The sequence below is a fragment of the Xenopus tropicalis genome, chromosome 3, assembly GCF_000004195.4.
Source record: "Xenopus tropicalis strain Nigerian chromosome 3, UCB_Xtro_10.0, whole genome shotgun sequence".
NCBI lineage: Eukaryota > Metazoa > Chordata > Amphibia > Anura > Pipidae > Xenopus > Xenopus tropicalis.
Window position 1 is genome coordinate 42,445,653 of NC_030679.2, and position 19,486 is coordinate 42,465,138.

Here is a 19,486-nt window from a genome sequence, read left to right on the forward strand (position 1 = left end):
ATTTGCTATACGTTCTGGGTCATTAGAGATCACTAGATCTAGTATAGCATGGTTCCTGGTTGGCTCCTCAACAACCTGTGACATAAAGTTGTCGTGCAGCAAGTTTATAAACTTGTTCCCATTTACTGTCCTGGCAGTACTATTGCCCCAGTCAATATCAGGGTAATTAAAATCCCCCATTATTATCACTTGCCCCAAACTAGCAGCCTTTTCTATTTGCAACAGGAGCTGGGCCTCCTCCTCTTCGCTTACATTAGGGGGTCTATAGCATACCCCTACAATTAGTTTGGTAGATTCTTTACTATCTGTGAGAAGCTCAACCCATAAGGATTCAGCTCCCTCTGTTCCCCCCATAACTTCCTCCTTAATATTTGCTTTTAAGTCGTGCTTAATGAACAGACACACTCCTCCTCCTTTTCTATTGCCCCTGTCCCTCCGAAACAATGTAAACCCCCCAATATTAACTGCCCAGTCATGAGACTCATTCAACCAAGTTTCAGCAACACCAATCACATCATATTTCCGCTCCAACGCCAGTACCTCCAGCTCTCCCATTTTACCAGTCAGACTCCTTGCATTGGTAAACATACATTTAATACTGGTTCCGGCGTGAGAATGACGTGTAAACAACTTATGGGCCTCCCTGCCATTATCAGTATCCCGAAGCAAGTCTCCTCCCCCAATTTCCCTTACTATGCCCACTACCTCATCTATCCTGTCTACCACAGAATTTCCCGCTGCACCCTCCCCCCCCACTCCTAGTTTAAAATCTCCTCCAACCCTCTAGCCATCTTTTCCCCCAAAGCAGCTGCCCCATCATCATTGAGGTGCAGCCCATCCCTGGCAAAGAGCCTGTAGCCGATTGAGAAATCAGCCCAGTTCTGGAGAAACCCAAAGCCCTCCTCCCTGCACCAATCTCTCAGCCACGCATTAATCTCCCTGAGCTCCCGCTGCCTTCTTAATGTTGCTCGTGGCACAGGTAATATCTCTGAGAAAATTACCTTGGAAGTCCTCGCCCTCAACTTTGCACCTAGCTTTTTAAAATCGTTCTTGAGGACTTCCCCCCCTCCTCTAACTTTGTCATTGGTACCTATGTGTACCAAGACCGCCGGGTCTTCCCCAGCCCCTCCCAACAATTTGTCCACTCGTTCCCCCACATGCCGAACCCTAGCACCAGGCAAGCAACACACAGTTCGGCATGTAGGGTCTTTGCGACAAATTACCCTATCCACCTTTCTAATAATTGAATCCCCTACAACTATAACCTGCCTTCCCTTCCTAGCACTACTCCCCCCACCTGTATTAGAGGTGCTGGCTCCCAGGGTGCTCTGAGAGTCAGCCTGCTCCATACATGCCAGCTCAGAGCTGCCTTCCCCAGCATCTTCACCTAACGCGGCAAATCTGTTGGTTTGTACAAGCTTTGAACCAGCCCCCCTACCCTTGTGTCCCCTACTTCCCCTCTTAACTGTTACAAATTTGTCTCCCTCATTAACCTCCACTGTCCCTTTCCCCCCCCCCACTACACCGGCCCCTGCCAGTGGTTGCTCAGTGAGCCTCCTGTTCTCCCCCATGCTTGCAGCTGCCCTCAGTGCTGCCAGTTCCCCCCTTAGATTCTGCACCTCAGATTCCAAGAGGAAAACCCACCTGCATCTCTCACAAGTAAATGCTGCATGGAACTGCTGCTCCAGGACCACATACATGCGACAAGATGCACACTGAGTAACACCAGCAATCATACTGCAACTCATATTGCAACTGGGTACTTACAGTCTCCCGAGTGCAATCCTTTGTATAGTGCCTTTTAAGTTTCAAACGCCTTTTTTGTTTTTAACGCCTGCTATACACTTAAATTTACATGCAACACTTTAGATTACATGCAACTCTCGCTAGCAGCTCCCAAACTCGCTGTGCAGTCAGAAACTTATCGAGGTTCAAACCAAACAGCCAAATGTCTGTTGAGAATTTACCAGATTTACTCCACCCCCTTAATTAGTATGCTCAATCAGCCAGGTAGCACTTACAAGTCACACAGCAGTTAGTTAATTGCACTTACTTTCTCCTTTCAACCAGCACTCCCAGCATGCACAGTAAACCCCAAACGACTTTTTTGTTTTTAACGCCTGCTATACACTTAAATTTACATGCAACACTTTAGATTACATGCAACTCTCGCTAGCAGCTCCCAAACTCGCTGTGCAGTCAGAAACTTATCGAGGTTCAAACCGGACTTAAAGTCACAGGACTTAAAAAGAACAAAATGTATTTTACTTACATAGTTTATCTAACGTTTCGGCTACCACTGCAGCCTTTCTCTGAGAAAGGCTGCAGTGGTAGCCGAAACGTTAGATAAACTATGTAAGTAAAATACATTTTGTTCTTTTTAAGTCCTGTGAGTGCGGTACCGTTTTTCTTAGTATATATATATATATATATATATATATATACAGTGGTGTGAAAAACTATTTGCCCCCTTCCTGATTTCTTATTCTTTTGCATGTTTGTCACACAAAATGTTTCTGATCATCAAACACATTTAACTATTAGTCAAAGATAACACAAGTAAACACAAAATGCAGTTTTTAAATGAGGGTTTTTATTATTATTTAGGGAGAAAAAAAATCCAAACCTACATGGCCATGTGTGAAAAAGTAATTGCCCCCTGAACCGAATAACTGGTTGGGCCACCCTTAGCAGCAATAACTGCAATCAAGCGTTTGCGATAACTTGCAACGAGTCTTTTACAGCGCTCTGGAGGAATTTTGGCCCACTCATCTTTGCAGAATTGTTGTAATTCAGCTTTATTTGACGGTTTTTTAGCATGAACCGCCTTTTTAAGGTCATGCCACAACATCTCAATAGGATTCAGGTCAGGACTTTGACTAGGCCACTCCAAAGTCTTCATTTTGTTTTTCTTCAGCCATTCAGAGGTGGATTTGCTGGTGTGTTTTGGGTCATTGTCCTGCTGCAGCACCCAAGATCGCTTCAGCTTGAGTTGACGAACAGATGGCCGGACATTCTCCTTCAGGATTTTTTGGTAGACAGTAGAATTCATGGTTCCATCTATCACAGCAAGCCTTCCAGGTCCTGAAGCAGCAAAACAAACCCAGACGATCACACTACCACCACCATATTTTACTGTTGGTATGATGTTCTTTTTCTGAAATGCTGTGTTACTTTTACGCCAGATGTAACAGGACACGCACCTTCCAAAAAGTTCAACTTTTGTCTCGTCGGTCCACAAGGTATTTTCCCAAAAGTCTTGGCAATCATTGAGATGTTTTTTAGCAAAATTGAGACGAGCCATAATGTTCTTTTTGCTTAAAAGTGGTTTGCGCCTTGGAAATCTGCCATGCAGGCCGTTTTTGCCCAGTCTCTTTCTTATGGTGGAGTCGTGAACACTGACCTTAATTGAGGCAAGTGAGGCCTGCAGTTCTTTAGATGTTGTCCTGGGGTCTTTTGTGGCCTCTCGCGCTCTTGGGGTAATTTTGGTTGGCCGGCCACTCCTGGGAAGGTTCACTACTGTTCCATGTTTTTGCCATTTGTGGATAATGGCTCTCACTGTGGTTCGCTGGAGTCCCAAAGCTTTAGAAATGGCTTTATAACCTTTACCAGACTGATAGATCTCAATTACTTTTGTTCTCATTTGTTCCTGAATTTCTTTGGATCTTGGCATGATGTCTAGCTTTTGAGGTGCTTTTGGTCTACTTCTCTGTGTCAGGTAGCTCCTATTTAAGTGATTTCTTGATTGAAACAGGTGTGGCAGTAATCAGGCCTGGGGGTGACTACAGAAATTGAACTCAGGTGTGATAAACCACAGTTAAGTTATTTTTTAACAAGGGGGGCAATCACTTTTTCACACAGGGCCATGCAGATTCATTTAAAAACTGCATTTTGTGTTCAATTATGTTATCTTTGACTAATAGTTAACTGTTTTTGATGAGCAGAAACATTTAAGTGTGACAAACATGCAAAAGAATAAGAAATCAGGAAGGGGGCAAATAGTTTTTCACACCACTGTATATATATATATATATATATATATATATATATATATATAAAATTTAGTAAATATTTGACATCATATTCTCCAAAGAAAACTAAGTTATTAAGTTGCACAGCACTGTTCTATATAACAGACACAGGACTATGTTATCTGCCTCTATAGAACAGGAGTAAACCCAGAAATCCACAGAACAGAACTAGCTTTTAGACCAGCGGGACAATGCATGTTACAGATTACCTCCATTCATTTCTTAAGCCTAAAGTAATGTAAAGGCACAGCATATAAATTAAAGGGGAAATAAAAAACTTTCTAAATATAATCAATTAAAATTCTGAGCTGTTGCTTAAGGTGCTTCTCCACGACACCCTGACAGAGAAATTCCCCATTGGCCTTCAGCCTTAATGTGCAACTTAAGCTCAGCTTCTATTCTTCCTTTTTTATAATGGGGAACTATCAGAAAAATAAAAATGGAATTTATGCCTTATCTCATAGAAATAAGGCATTTTCTAAATATATATTAATATAGTCTCAGAAAAAGGCAGGTTAATCTTCAACATCTCCCTCTCAGCAATCTGTCTCTCTACATGAAGCTTTGTGTCAGAGTCAGTTAATCTGAAAGACAGTTAGCTTTGTCTAGGCAGAGGGAGCACACACAAATGTATTTGACCTACCTGCCATTCAAAATAGGACCCTCACTCTTGCATAAAGAGAGACATCTTGCTGAGACGGGATTTTGGAAAATAACTTGATTATTTTTGAAATGTAAATTATGTTTAATTGATTATATTTAAATAGTTCCCATGAGATGAAGCTAAAATTACATTTGTTTCTTGCAATAGTACCTCTTTAAAAAAAAAAAAAAACTAGAAGGTCAGTTTAAGTGGCACTTTAAGACTGAAGGCACGTGGGTAATTTTTTCTGCCCTGGAATGGCAGAGAAGCAATTTATATGCCCTGCTGCCCTACATTGACTGTACTGAATGTGTCACTATTAGTAGTTTTCAGTTCGAACATATTTTTGTGCCTTATTAGAAACTACCAGCACTGGCACTTTTAAATGGTTTGCATTATAGTGAAGGTGGGTAAAAGCTTTCGGATACTTCCTTGCTGGCTGAATTACATTACAGTGTGCCTTCACCCTATTGTTCTAATGAAGGGTAACCAACACTCCCCCTACATATATAAACAGGGTGTCAATCAAGTTTAGGGCACAGAATTACCTTATAATTATAATTTTATAAAAATAAAGAGCTAGTTATTAAGAGCCCAATATATTAGCATGTTGAATTTGCTTTCATTTATTTACTTAATCTAATACCTTCTGTCTACTGACTCCAGTTTATTATGGACCAGGGCTAGGGTTGGACCCTCAGTTAGTTGAGTGCTTCTGCAACAAGGTGGAGAGCACCTCACACCCCACTACTACAGGGTTGGGGTAGCAGGAGACATGAACAAGACAAGTTAAAGTATACTACCCACCATGCATAGGGTATGGGAAGGAGTTTAAATGCCCTCACCACCCTCACCATATAGGGCTGCCAGGGTTTAGAAGCCTATTATAAGCCTACACACAAGAGTATGCAGGAGGACAGCATTCTGAAAATACCGTGTTAACAAGCAATTTTGGGAACAATTTTCTATCACACTGAAAGCTGACCAAGGATAAACTAAACTGCATACAATAATTAATGTTCCTTCTTGCATATGTCCTGTTGAATCAACTGTGTGATCTATTATATCATTAATGTATAGTTTAAATATAACCTTTTGTGTCATAACTATGCCATCAATCACTAGCACAGTTGCAAGCTTTAGATAAAAAAATGAGTTTGTAAAGAACACTTTTGGTATATTACTCTGGAACAGTTACATAATATGGTTTTGTCATTTACAGAAAACAGGCAAGACAAATCAGCCAAATACCTGTAGATTTAGGAAAAGCAAATGTTTTATTCTTTGATTTGAAAATAAAGAGAGACCTTATTTTAAAAAAAATCATATTGTCCTTTGTAATTTTGCTTCCCTGGGAAACAGTTAGGATCTGTTACATGCCGTTGCCTGTGCAATGGCTCTTATCTGTTTGGTTTATAATGCTGTGGTAGAATTATTTTCATTCCAGTAACTAGCTTGCATATGTAAAGTAAAGGCATGGAGCCTAGGTTTCTCCATCTCTGCTTTTGAAACAAAAGTGTTTTTATGGAGTCTTACATGGGTAAAATTGTCTCTTCCCATAAAAAAGCAAAGAGGCTAATCCTGCATCCATAAGGAAAGGCTTAAGGGAGAAAGAAAGTCATTTTGGCATTTTACTGCCAATAGATTCACCACATTATCGCCACATAGAGTGCTTTATTTATTCTGCAGAAAGCATTACCATACCTGAGTAAACAGCCCTAGAAGCTTTCTCTGTTTGTTTAAGATTGAAGTTGCCTTTTTAGCTTGGTCTTCATAGCTTCCTGCTTGCAGTCTAGCCGATATAGTTCAGATTACACATTCCTATGGGTGAGGGGAATGAGTTTTATGAATTCTTATGGGAGGGGGGAGCAGGAAAGGGGAGAGAGGAGAGAACTGTGCAGACTCTGGCCCCAGGAATGAAGGATTTTTCTGAGAGAGGTAGTCAGTTACCCTAAGAACATGTTTACAAAAAAGGAGGAGGACTCAGTGCAGCTTTTGGCTGTATTTACATAGGCCTTTCTGATAAAGCATACTTAGTTGTTAGCTCTTTGTCCAACATGAGTGTAATGAGTAGGGCTTGTGCTAAAAATATTTATTTTTTCATATTATTTTACTCATAAAATTCTATGGTTTGTATTATTTCTTGAGCTAAACAGGGCAAACAGGGAAATTGAAGCTCCTCCATGTCTAGTTTTAATGAGTTAAGAGTAGTGATGGGCGAATCCTAATTAGCAATGTTAGATATGCTAATTAGGATTTGGATTCGGTTCAGTATTTGCCCGAATCCCTTAACATGGATTTGGGGTTTGGCCAAACCCAAACAACTAGGTTCGGTGCATCCCTAAAAAAACCTATCCAAATAAAAACCCTTTCCAATTATTTAAATGGAATCTCTTTCTTCTAATTGAAATGGATGCCCTTGTGTCTGCTGGAAGGACTGATGGGTAAATAAAGCATTAGAGAGATTATTAAATGGTCCCCTTTTAAACTTAAACATACTTATTAAATCCCTTTTAAGTGCCTCTTCTCTAACCCCATACACAACCCCAACTTGGCCAGTCTTTATTCATCCCTGAGACTTTCCTTGCACTTTACCAGCTTAGTTGCACTTCTGTGCACCCCGAGGCCACCCCCGCTGGTCCCCGCCCCCCACGAGTGCGCATGCGCGATCGTGCGACACCCTCCACACACACACCCCCCCCGTGAGTGCGCATGCGCAATCGCACATTTAAACTCCCATACGGAGCAGTGGGGAGAGGTCCCGACTGCTCTGTATGGGAGCCAAATTTAAAAATTCTGTTGTGGCGGGGCGGCATGCCGCCCCTAAACTTGTGCCGCCCTAGGCCCGGGACTTTGTGGCCTCTCCACAAATCCGGGCCTGCTTAGTTGTCCTTCTCTGGACTCTTTTCTTGCACTGAAATAGCCTGCTAGGGTCCAGGGAGGCAGGTTGAGGTGCTTTGGTGCCACTTTTTTGGGCTACTTATGATCACAGATTTTATAGCATCCGAAAGAGCCCTGAATGCAATTACCCTAAGTAAGTACAAGTGATACATGGTTATAGAAATGCAGGTAGAAATAAAATGGTGTGCAAAGAAACATAGCAGCTAATTGGTTAATATTAGGTAGCATGTATAAACTGTGTGTCTTTACCGTGTGATCATATTAATAATGTTTATTATTCTGGCTGAATATGAAATAGCTCCTCTTTATCTGTTCTGTTCTGTTATTTATCACTTGCTCTGTACAAACTAAAATCATACATCGTGCTGTTATTCCCATCTGAGCTTTAATATATACAAAGTTGTATATTTAGAAATATGCAAATATGACTGCTTGTGTTGATTACTGAGTTAAATGAGAACATTAAGCAAATATATTACTGTTGAAATGTCATTTCTTAGTCCCTAGCCTCTGATTAAACTGATCAATTTCTCCATCCATCTTTCATGTACAAAGATAATCAGGGGACTGTTACGAGACCGGCATTGCTTCTAACTTGTGCATTTCATCAGGTGAGAAATATTTGTTCTTCCCTGTCCAAAAAAACATCACCGCTTCTAATGTTGGCTGGGCTGAAGGCAGGCTAAAGTTTAATAGATTTTGTAAGACATAAGAGTATGTCAGACAGGTGACAGAAGCTGTCTCTGATTGTTTAAGATTGAAGCTACCATTTTAGCTTGGTCTTCGTAGCTTCCTGCTTGCAGTCTAGCCGTTATAGTTCAGATTACACATTCCTAAGGGTGAGGGGAGTTTTATGAATTCTTATGGGAGGGGGGAGCAGACAGGGGAGAGAGAAGAGAACTGTGCAGACTCTGGCCCCGGGAATGAAGGATTTTTCTGAGAGAGGAAGTCAGTTATCCTAAGAACATGTATACAAAAAAGGAGGAGGACTCAGTGCAGCAATTGGTGAAACACTTTTCTGAGTCACAGAATAAATATTTTCCAAAGCATTTCACCTAAAGAGCTTGTTTAATTGGAGGGATCAGTACTTTTTAATGAAGAGGTAAACATCATTAGTTACATAGTTAAGTTCAACCCTTCCAAGTAAACCCAGCACACACAAACCTATACTGACCTATCTATCCACTCACATACAGACCCACACTGACCTATCTATCCACTCACATACAGACCCATACTGACCTATCTATCCACTCACATACAGACCCACACTGACCTATCTATCCACTCACATACAGACCCATACTGACCTATCTATACACTCACATACAGACCCATACTGACCTATCTATACACTCACATACAGACCCATGCTGACCTATCTATACACTCACATACAGACCCATACTGACCTATCTATACACTCACATACAGACCCATACTGACCTATCTATCCACTCACATACAGACCCATACTGACCTATCTATACACTCACATACAGACCCATACTGACCTATCTATCCACTCACATACAGACCCATACTGACCTATCTATACACTCACATACAGACCCATACTGACCTATCTATATACTCACATACAGACCCATACTGACCTATCTATCCACTCACATACAGACCCATACTGACCTATATATCCACTCACATACAGACCCATACTGACCTATCTATACACTCACATACAGACCCATACTTACCTATCTATATACTCACATACAGACCCATACTGACCTATCTATCCACTCACATACAGACCCATACTGACCTATCTATCCACTCACATACAGACCCATACTGACCTATCTATACACTCACATACAGACCCACACTGACCTATCTATCCACTCACATACAGACCCATAGTGACCTATCTATCCACTCACATACAGACCCACACTGACCTATCTATCCACTCACATACATAAACCATATATACCAACATCAATACTAATATTAGTATCATAATAGCATTGGATATTCTGCTTGTTCAAGAAATCATCCAGGCCCCTCTTAAAGGCATTAACAGAATCTGCCATCACAGCATCACTAGGAAGGGCATTCCCCAACCTCACTGCCCTCACCCTGAAAACCCCCTATGCTGCTTCAAATAAAGCAAGTTATTCAAGTTATTCAAACACATTTTACATATTAATAAATAAGCAAGCATTTGATTTTTTTTAATGCAAGTTTATTCAAATTAGAAAACAAACTGTCAAACTCCCAAATGTATGATTAAGCCAATAATATTCTGTTGTCATAATTGTCATTAGAGGGGAAACCCTTGCAGTAACCCCACTACACAAGAATTATTCTCTAGTATGACTAGCACACTGCTATCGTATTGTCTTATGGTCCCATATTCTCTAAACATTGTTTTCTAAAACACCACTAAGGTTCTGCTTATGTCTCTATACCCTTCATAAACAGTGAGTTACCTCTGCTTTACACCTGAATATGATTTAAACTCTGTCAGTATAACACTCGCATTGGAGACTGCATCTTATTGGAGATTAAAGCTCCACAGGAAATAAATTGGTGATTCATTTTGCGCCCCCAGTGTCAAGATTTAAGTGGCTCCTTTTTTTGAGAAACAGCTTTCTTTATTACCTAAATGAGAAGGGTGACGTCAGGAGACATCCAAGGGTTGATCTCTGCACTAATAAGACAATCAAAAATGAAACCCGTTGTGGTAATTGCAAGGCAAGTTGGATGTGCGTCACCCACTCTTTCAGCTACACTCATAGCACTTTTGATTTTTCAGATCTGTTTAAGCTTCTGACATTATATAATATATTGATTGTCTGTCTGTAAATCTTTGATTAGAATTATAGCATGGTCACTTTTCACAAATAACAAGTAAAGACAGCAGAATGTATTTTGTAAAAAGGCAACGCTTTGCTTTAGATAACTGATATGGTTTCATGAACTCATCTATCACCTTTTAAAGTATCAAAATGTGTTACGAAACCATGAAGGCAACAATGGAATTGTCTTTGTATGCTCTTTATAATCTATCTGATCCCCCATACTGCTCTATGAGGGGGCTGCCATATTTGTGCAGCAGGAGGCCGTTAGCATTAGAAGCTATAAGTGACAGTCAGGTTGGCAAAACAGTCAGGTTTAGGAACTTCAAGTAACAATTACATACAAAAGCAGCCCTGTCAGTGAAAAACAATCAAAATGATCCATAGGGAACTTCTTATGTACATTAATATTTTGAAGAGTCCTTTTTTAGTGTCAGTATCACTTTAAAAATACAGGGTTGTCTGCGTTTGGCAGCACATTGGTTGGGATGTTGGCTTACCTTTGGGCGCCCCTTAGCTTGCACGGACATAAGATACAAGGCTGCTGTGTGCCCACACCTTGCACTGGATGCACTGGATTCCGCTAAGTCGGCACCACTGCCCTAAACAACATTATAATTTGCAGTTTTACAAAACCCAGATATATTTAGTAACATTAAACAGCTCAACACTAATGAGTACATGGGAAAATTAAAATATAAATATTTATAAAAGGAAGTTTGGAGATTAAAGCTCCATTTTACAAAACAGAAATATGCAGATGATAGTTTTCCTTTAAATATTACTGTCACAGCAAATAGACAAGAACATTGTAATTTCTCTTGCCTTAAGCTTTCAGATTCTGGGAAATGACCAGAAATGCTTCAAAATATCACAAACACAATGACGCCCATCTCAGAGCAGGAAAAGTGACAGATACGCGCCACTACATTTATGTTTTATGGAAATATGTGTCGGATACTTTAAAAATACATCATGGCTCCTCTGATGGCTTTCAGAATGATTTGCCTCCAGCAGGGGTGTCTCTGCCCATTTCGTGCATAAGAGTTGTTCTAGGGAAAAAGAGAGAGCCATAGCTATCTCTGGTTATGCAGTGCTATAAAACCCACTCTAGTCATTAAGGGATCATTTTAGTTACTTAATACATAGTCAATTTAAAAATAGTGTTTAGAATATTTGATTTTGGTTGTTGTTTTTATGTTTTTCTTTATCTGCGCTTGCACAGGACTTTTTATTGGCAGTCAAGTTATGTTTCCTAAACCTTTTTGACATATTTTACTTTTTCAGCAGTAATTTCTGCAGTTAGGCACATCGGTCTTGCCTGAGAATTGTAGCGCCAGAGGCCTGGGGATTGACTGAATATGCAGGAATATTTTGTTATAATGAGCTGGTCTAATAAAGGTATGGGATCTGTTATCCAGGAACCCATTATCCATAAAGATCTGAATTACGGGAGGGCCAATATAAGCAAATAATTCTAATTTTTAAAAATGAATTCCTTTTTCTTTGTAACAATGATGGTAACTAAGATATAATTAAACTGTATCAGAGTCAAAACATTTTACTGGGTTTATTTAATGTTTTAATGATTTTTCAGTAGACCTAAGGTATGGAGATCCAAATTACCGAAAGACCTCTTATCTGGAATACTCCAGGTCTTGATCATTCTGGATAACAGGTCCCATTCCTGTTGGGTTATGATGTGATAGAGAAGGGTGATGACGCAAAAGGGGTAAGCAGTGTCATAAATGGGTGGTATGAGACAGATTAAGCCCAATCCAGTGCAAATTTGATGAGTTTGGCGGGGGAGAGATGGGCACGAAAGGAGACGGCTATTATACAGATTTCTCCATCTTTAAAATCATTGCTATTTCTGTCATTATAATATTCTGTAAGCTACAGTATTTTTGTATTCCTTGTTTTTTGTTACTAAGGCTTTCTAAACACATTCTCTGATTCATTTTCAAAGAACTGCAACTGTCACTGTACATAAAATGCATCCAGCATACGGCACTATAATGAAGAAGCAGCTTTATACCTACAAAGGGAAAGTATCAGAGCCCAGTTAATCTGATTAAAGAAGTGGCAAGGAGTCAGCGGTACAACGTTAGTGAATCAGATGCACTTCAATAATCTGTAGGGATGCCATAGAGAAAACCCTGTTCTGCTTTGAATCTTGTCACTATAAGAGGCTTAAACAAATGCTCAAGTGGCATATCATGGACTAATGTAAAAAAATATATATTAAGGGAAATTCCACATTTCATTATTTTAGAAATATATGGTTACCTATTGTCATGTAGCCGCCTCTTGGTACAGGTATAGGACCCATTATCCAAAATGCTCGGGACCAAGGGTATTCCGGATAAGGGGTTTTTCTGTAATTTGGATCTCCATACCTTAAGTCTACTTAAAAATCAATAAAACATTAATTAAACCCAATAGGTGTGTTTTGTATCCAATAAAGATTATTTATATCTTAGTTGGGATCAATTACAAGGTACTGTTTTATTATTACAGAGAAAAAGGAAATCAGTTTTAAAATTCTGAATTATTTTATTAAAATGGAGTCTATGGGAGACAGGCTTTCCGTAATTCAGAGCTTTCTGGATAATGGCTTTCCGGATAAGGGATCCCATACCTGTAACAAAGAACTCGTGTAACACACATGTAAATGTGCTAAATATAGAATGGGGACATGGTAAGAGCACACAGCATTTATCAAAGTAACCCTGGATGATTCATAAATACCTACACTAGGGAGCTAATGTATTTTCTAAGACATTGATATTTCCTTTGCGAGCCAATGAGGCTGGAGCTGTGAGAGTTTGGTTCAAGAGCAAAGGACATTTACAAACTGAAGGCGATAAAATATGAAAATGCCTATTGATCACATTAATATAATTATTATTATTATTGATAAAAGAAAAAACCCAAACCAGACACTTGTATTGCAGAGTGACTGATATTTCCCTGCTTTTCTTTCTTTCTGTAGCTACGTAGGAACGTGTCTGTTCTATCATATGTTTATTTCTAATAAAACATATTTTAAGAAAAATATATTCTCCGTTTGGTGTCTGTATTATTTAATCCATGTTTATTAGAGATGGGGAACCTGACCAGTTCCAAAGTCAAACACGCTGTGAACAGAACATTTGATGTAACCCTATAATAATAAATTTGTCTTAACAGTAATTTTCTAATGTAACACCCCTGTAGGCTTATTTGTAATGGGGACACCTGTGGCTGGTGCACCGCTGTCATGAGATAAATCTTCTATCAGGCTTGTACTGGGGAAATGACATGTTGGATGTAAATGCAATGAACCAACAAAGATCGTTCATTTGTCACAGCTCTCCACAGGGGTGAATAATCAAGTACAGCCTCTCAGCAATAGCAGCCCTTATTAATATTAGTCACAGGTATCTCTATTCATAACACACTTTATTCACACATCCAACGTAAAGTTTACTCTCAGCTGTAGTCTCAATAATGCGTTGAAGGGGCCCCCCAGTGAGGGCCAATGCTGTTCCATCTACTTCTATGTCTTCTCCAGCACTATACTGCCCCAACTTTACCAGCTGCCCTCACTGGCAGTTTCTGTAGGCTCCTAAATACCAATATCTATATCTAGTGAGCAGTCACCTCTAGGTTCCTAATCCATTCATACAAAAAGATGCTGCCCGTTTGATTAGGGAAGTCGGTGGGACTGTGAGGGGTTGGGTTATGACGCGAAAGTGGAGGTTAATCACATAAAAGGGATGTGCAGTCTTATAAGTTAGTGAGACAGATTGGGCCCAGTCCAGTGGAAATTTGATGAGCTTGGGGGGGGGGAAGGGGAGAGAAGGGTAGAAGAGGAGAGGGCCAGCATGGAAGCAACTATTGGGGGTAGGATGTGGGGAAACCATGTTTGTAAATTTGTAATGCCAGTCCTGGCCTTGGCTGGTGTTTTGCTGACTAGACCAGTGAAATACTGGCCAGGTAGCAACTCCACCCATACACTAAATTCCTTGTTGGGGCCTCAGCTCCCCTTGCTGCCTAGCTGCTTTTACCTTTGTGGTAAGTTCTTATATACACCTTGTGTCTCAACCCTTTCTCCTTGTAGATTGTAAGCTCTTTTGTGCAGGGCTTTCTGCACCTCTTGTATCGGTTATTGATTGCTTTATATGTTACTCTGTATGTCTAATGTATGAAACCCACTTATTGTACAGCGCTGCGGAATATGTTGGTGCTTTATAAATAAATGTTAATAATAATAATAATAATAATAATAATATGGATTCACTAGCCTCTAGAGTAGCACCTGACCTTTGTCTGCTTGAAAGCTCTATCTCGTCAGCAGATGTTACTTAAGCCAGATAGACTTTTCCTGTTTCCCAACCTCTTTATACAGGTTTCAAGGCCTGGGACCTTCTCTGGATCCTTTCTAGGGTGATCACCGCTGCTGCCATCTGCTAGACAAACTAAAAAATAATGTGATAATTAGTTTTATAACCATAATGTTGATATAATTCACCCCCTTACATATTGCCATTTACAACCTTAAGCCAGTTTGTTTTTGAAGTCAGGCTGCAATTAATCAAACTGACTCAGAGCCTTTCTGGAATTGTAACCTTTCAGGTACTTACTCAGCGCTAGGGTACCATGTGTAAGAAGCCTGCCCATATACTGAATCTTATGTGTAAAACAGAAATACACAAATGCTTAATGATCAGTTTATTTTCATTAAAACATTTTTTATTAGATATACAGATTAATGTGGCAATACTATTCAGTATGTGTACAACACAGTGCACTGGGATTGGTTTCTTGCTTCAGATGCACTAAATATACTGAAAGACAGGTAGGCATAAGTACAATATGTATGGCATAAAGCACCTATTAGGGCACTTTAGAACTCTTCCACCCTTTATTTAATGAGACCTACAGTCTTCATATGATGGATCTATTAGTAAATTTCTGTTTAATCAGCCCCAATTAGTTACATATTTACATAGGGTTGAAAAAAGACCATTGTCCATCAAGTTCAACCCATCCGAGTAAACCCAACACACAACCTATACTAACCAATCTATACACTCACATACATAAACTATATATATACAACCAGTAATACTAACTGTAGATATTAGTATCACAATAGCCTTGGATATTCTGCTTGTTCAAAAACTCATCCAGGCCCCTCTTAAAGGCATTAACAGAGTCTGCCATTACCACATCACTAGGAAGGGCATTCCATAACCTCACTGCCCTCACCGTGAAAAACCACCTACGCTGCTTCAAATGGAAGCTCTGTTCCTCTAATCTATAGGGGTGACCTCTGGTGCGCTGATTGTTTTTATGGGAAAAAAAGAACATCCCCCAACTGCCTATAATCCCCTCTAATGTACTTGTACAGAGTAATCATGTCCCCTCGCAAGCGCCTCTTTTCCAGAGAAAACAACCCCAACCTCGACAGTCTAACCTCATAGTTTAAATCTTCCATCCCCTTTACCAGTTTAGTTGCACGTCTCTGCACTCTCTCCAGCTCATTAATATCCTTCTTAAGGACTGGAGCCCAAAACTGCACTGCATACTCAAGGTGAGGCCTTACCAGGGACCTATAAAGCGGCAAAAATATGTTCTCATCCCTTGAGTCAATGCCCTTTTTTATACAAGACAGCACTTTATTTGCTGTAGTAGCCACAGAATGACACTGCCTGGAATTGGACAACTTGTGATCTACAAAAACCCCTAAATCCTTCTCCATTAAGGATGCCCCCAACACACTACCATTCAGTAGATAGTTTGCGTTTATATTATTCCTACCAAAGTGCATAACTTTGCACTTGTCAACATTGAACCTCATTTTCCAGTTTGCTGCCCAGTTTTCCAATTTTGTCAAATCGCTCTGCAAAGCGGCAGCATCCTGCATGGAACTTATAGTTTTGCACAATTTAGTGTCATCAGCAAAAATAGAAACAGTACTCTCTATGCCCACCTCCAGGTCATTAATAAACAAGCTAAAAAGCAAAGGACCAAGGACTGACCCCTGCGGTACTCCACTAACCACACTGGTCCAATTAGAAAATGTTCCATTTACCACCACTCTTTGTACTCTATCCTTCAGCCAGTTTTCTATCCAATTACAAATATTATGTTCTAGGCCAATATTTCTCAATTTGATCATTAACCTTCTGTGAGGTACTGTATCAAACGCTTTAGCAAAATCTAAGTAGATGACATCAACTTCCATTCCAGCATCAAGGTTCCTGCTCACCTCCTCATAAAAGGCAACTAAATTAGTCTGGCAAGATCTGTTACGCATAAAACCATGCTGGCACAAACTAATAGTATTGTGAACTGCAATGTATTCATCTATCCTATCCCTTATTACCCCTTCCAGAAGCTTTCCTACTACTGATGTCAGACTAACAGGCCTATAGTTTTCAGGCTGAGAACGAGATCCCTTTTTAAATAATGGCACCACATTAGCAATCCGCCAGTCTCTCGGCACCATACCAAACCTCAACGAATCCTGAAAAATTATGTGAAGAGGCTTGGCAATCACAGCGCTCAGCTCATTTAATACCCTGGGATGAATCCTATCCAGTCCTGGACCTTTGTTTACCTTTACATGTTCAAGTCTCTTTTGAATTTCCTCCTGAGTGACCCATGCGTCAGTAGCTAAATTACTAGCACTGGGTATATTAAAAGGGAAGCCTTCATTATCTGGCTCCTCAGATGTATAGACAGATGAAAAATAAGAGTTCAAAATTTCTGCTTTTTCCCCGTTCTCATCAACCAACGTACCCCCCCCCCCCCCCGTGATAATAAAGTTCCCACCCCTTCTTGCTTCATTTTTTTACTATTCACATAATTAAAAAATAATTTTGGATTCTTTTTACTCCTAGCTGCAATATCCCTTTCCATCTCTATTTTAGCTTGCTTGATAGCTTTTTTGCTGCTTTATTTGCTTCCTTGTACCTGATGAAAGTTTCCGCTGTCCCAGCTAACTTGAATGCTTTAAAAGCACGTTTTTTATTACCAACCTCGACCTTAACTCTTTTATTCAGCCATAAAGGTTTTGCTTTGCGATGCCTCTCCTTGCTTACAAGGGGAATATACTGTTGTGTATACTTGCAAAGCAATGTTTTAAAGATGTTCCATTTTCCTTCTGTGTCTAACCCCATGAAAAGTATTTCCCAGTTGACACATTGCAGAGATGCCCTTATACTGGCAAAGTCTGCACGTCTAAAATTGAGCATTTTAGTTACTCCCTTATAGCGCTGTCTCTGCAGCATTATCTCAAAGGAGACCATGTTGTGATCACTGTTCCCCAAATGCTCACCCACACAAATGTTAGAGATAAGTTCAGTATTATTAGATATTACCAGGTCCAAAATAGAATCATTCCGAGTAGGTTCTTGAACCACCTGAAATAAAAAGTTGTCATTAAGCATATTTACAAACCTACTAGCTTTTTCTGACTTAGCCACCCCATTACTCCAGTCAATGTCCGGATAATTAAAGTCCCCCATAATAACAACTTGACCCAATTTTGAAGCCTCCTCCATTTGCAAAAGTAGCTGGGCCTCATCCCCCTCATCTATACGGGGTGGTTTATAGCATACACCAATGATCATTTTCTTTGTGACCTTCAGCCCTACTGAAATTTCTACCCAAAGAGATTCAACGTTTTCATTGGTAATGTCTTTATTACATGGCTTTAAATCTGACTTTACATAAAGACAAACCCCTCCACCCTTTTTAATCCCTCTGTCCCTCCTAAAAAGCGTGTAAACATCCAAATTCACAGCCCAGTCACATTGTATAATACCTGTTGTTTACAAATAATACAGCTAAACCTTTTCAGCTCTCAGGATACTTCCATGATATTGAATGAAATACATTAGTTAAAATGGCCACACGCCTGTGAAGCCTTGTGTTATATACCAAACAGGTATCAAAAGAAATTGCAATTGATAGACTATACAAGTAAATAATAAGATTAAAGAGAGAGGGCATGTTTGTCACACATTGCTCTTTGTTCCTTCTTGGGATTGCATTCAAGCGTAATCACTTTAATAGGGGACCCACATAACATTTTAATTTCATTTTTTGCAGCAGAAAATAAAGAATAAGAATGAAAGATTTTGAATTGCAAAATGTGTATTGTGATGTTGTGTCGCCCTGTAAAGCTGGTAATGAAGAAAATTGCCTGTAATTTTCTCCATTCATTGGATCAATGGCACCAGGGTAATTATGCTGAAAAACAGAATTATGGTACATTGCGGCCTTCTTTGAGTTCGGTGGATATGCAAAACAAATGTGCTTCTATTAAAATATATTGAAGGAACTGCAAATAAAATCGAGTGGCAGGAACTTGCTGATTAAATTGTGGCAAATTGGAAAAGATGGAGAAATCAATGCTTTAAGTAGTATGCTATGCTCACACTCACAATTCCTAAGGGACACAGCTAATAATAGATTTATAGCGACAGTTTAAAGGAGAACAAAAGCCTAAAGATATAGCTAGAAATTCAGCATTTTAAATATATCATGTATTGTAACAGCCTAGAGGTTCACCAGCCCTATAACCACAATGATTCAGGCCTTAAACGGTGTCTAAAGCAGCTTCACATCTTGGATCTTATTAGTTCATCTTTTAAGTGTCAGTGGCACTGCACATGCTCAGTGTGCTCTGGGCTGCTGTTGAGCGCATAGGGGTCTTTAAAAATAATCAAACATTAGCAGAGGTCAGCAAGATTATATAATAGGCAGCACCAGGCCCAGATTGCCACACTCCCTGCTTGTCGCCATCACCCTCCCTCCCATTCCTCCCCATTAACAGTGCTCAATAAATCTCTCTGATTTCCTCACTACCTGAGCCAGGTAATGAGTGGGGATTGGGGGCCAGAGAAGGATTGGGAGCCAGAGGAGGATTGGGAGCCAGAGGAGGATTGGGAGCCAGAGGAGGATTGGGAGCCAGAGGAGGATTGGGAGCCAGAGGAGGATTGGGAGCTACAGACAACATACATGGGCTGGAACGCAGGCTTGGCAGGCAGAAAAGATACGATTCCCCCTCCCGCACCCCAGGCACGTTT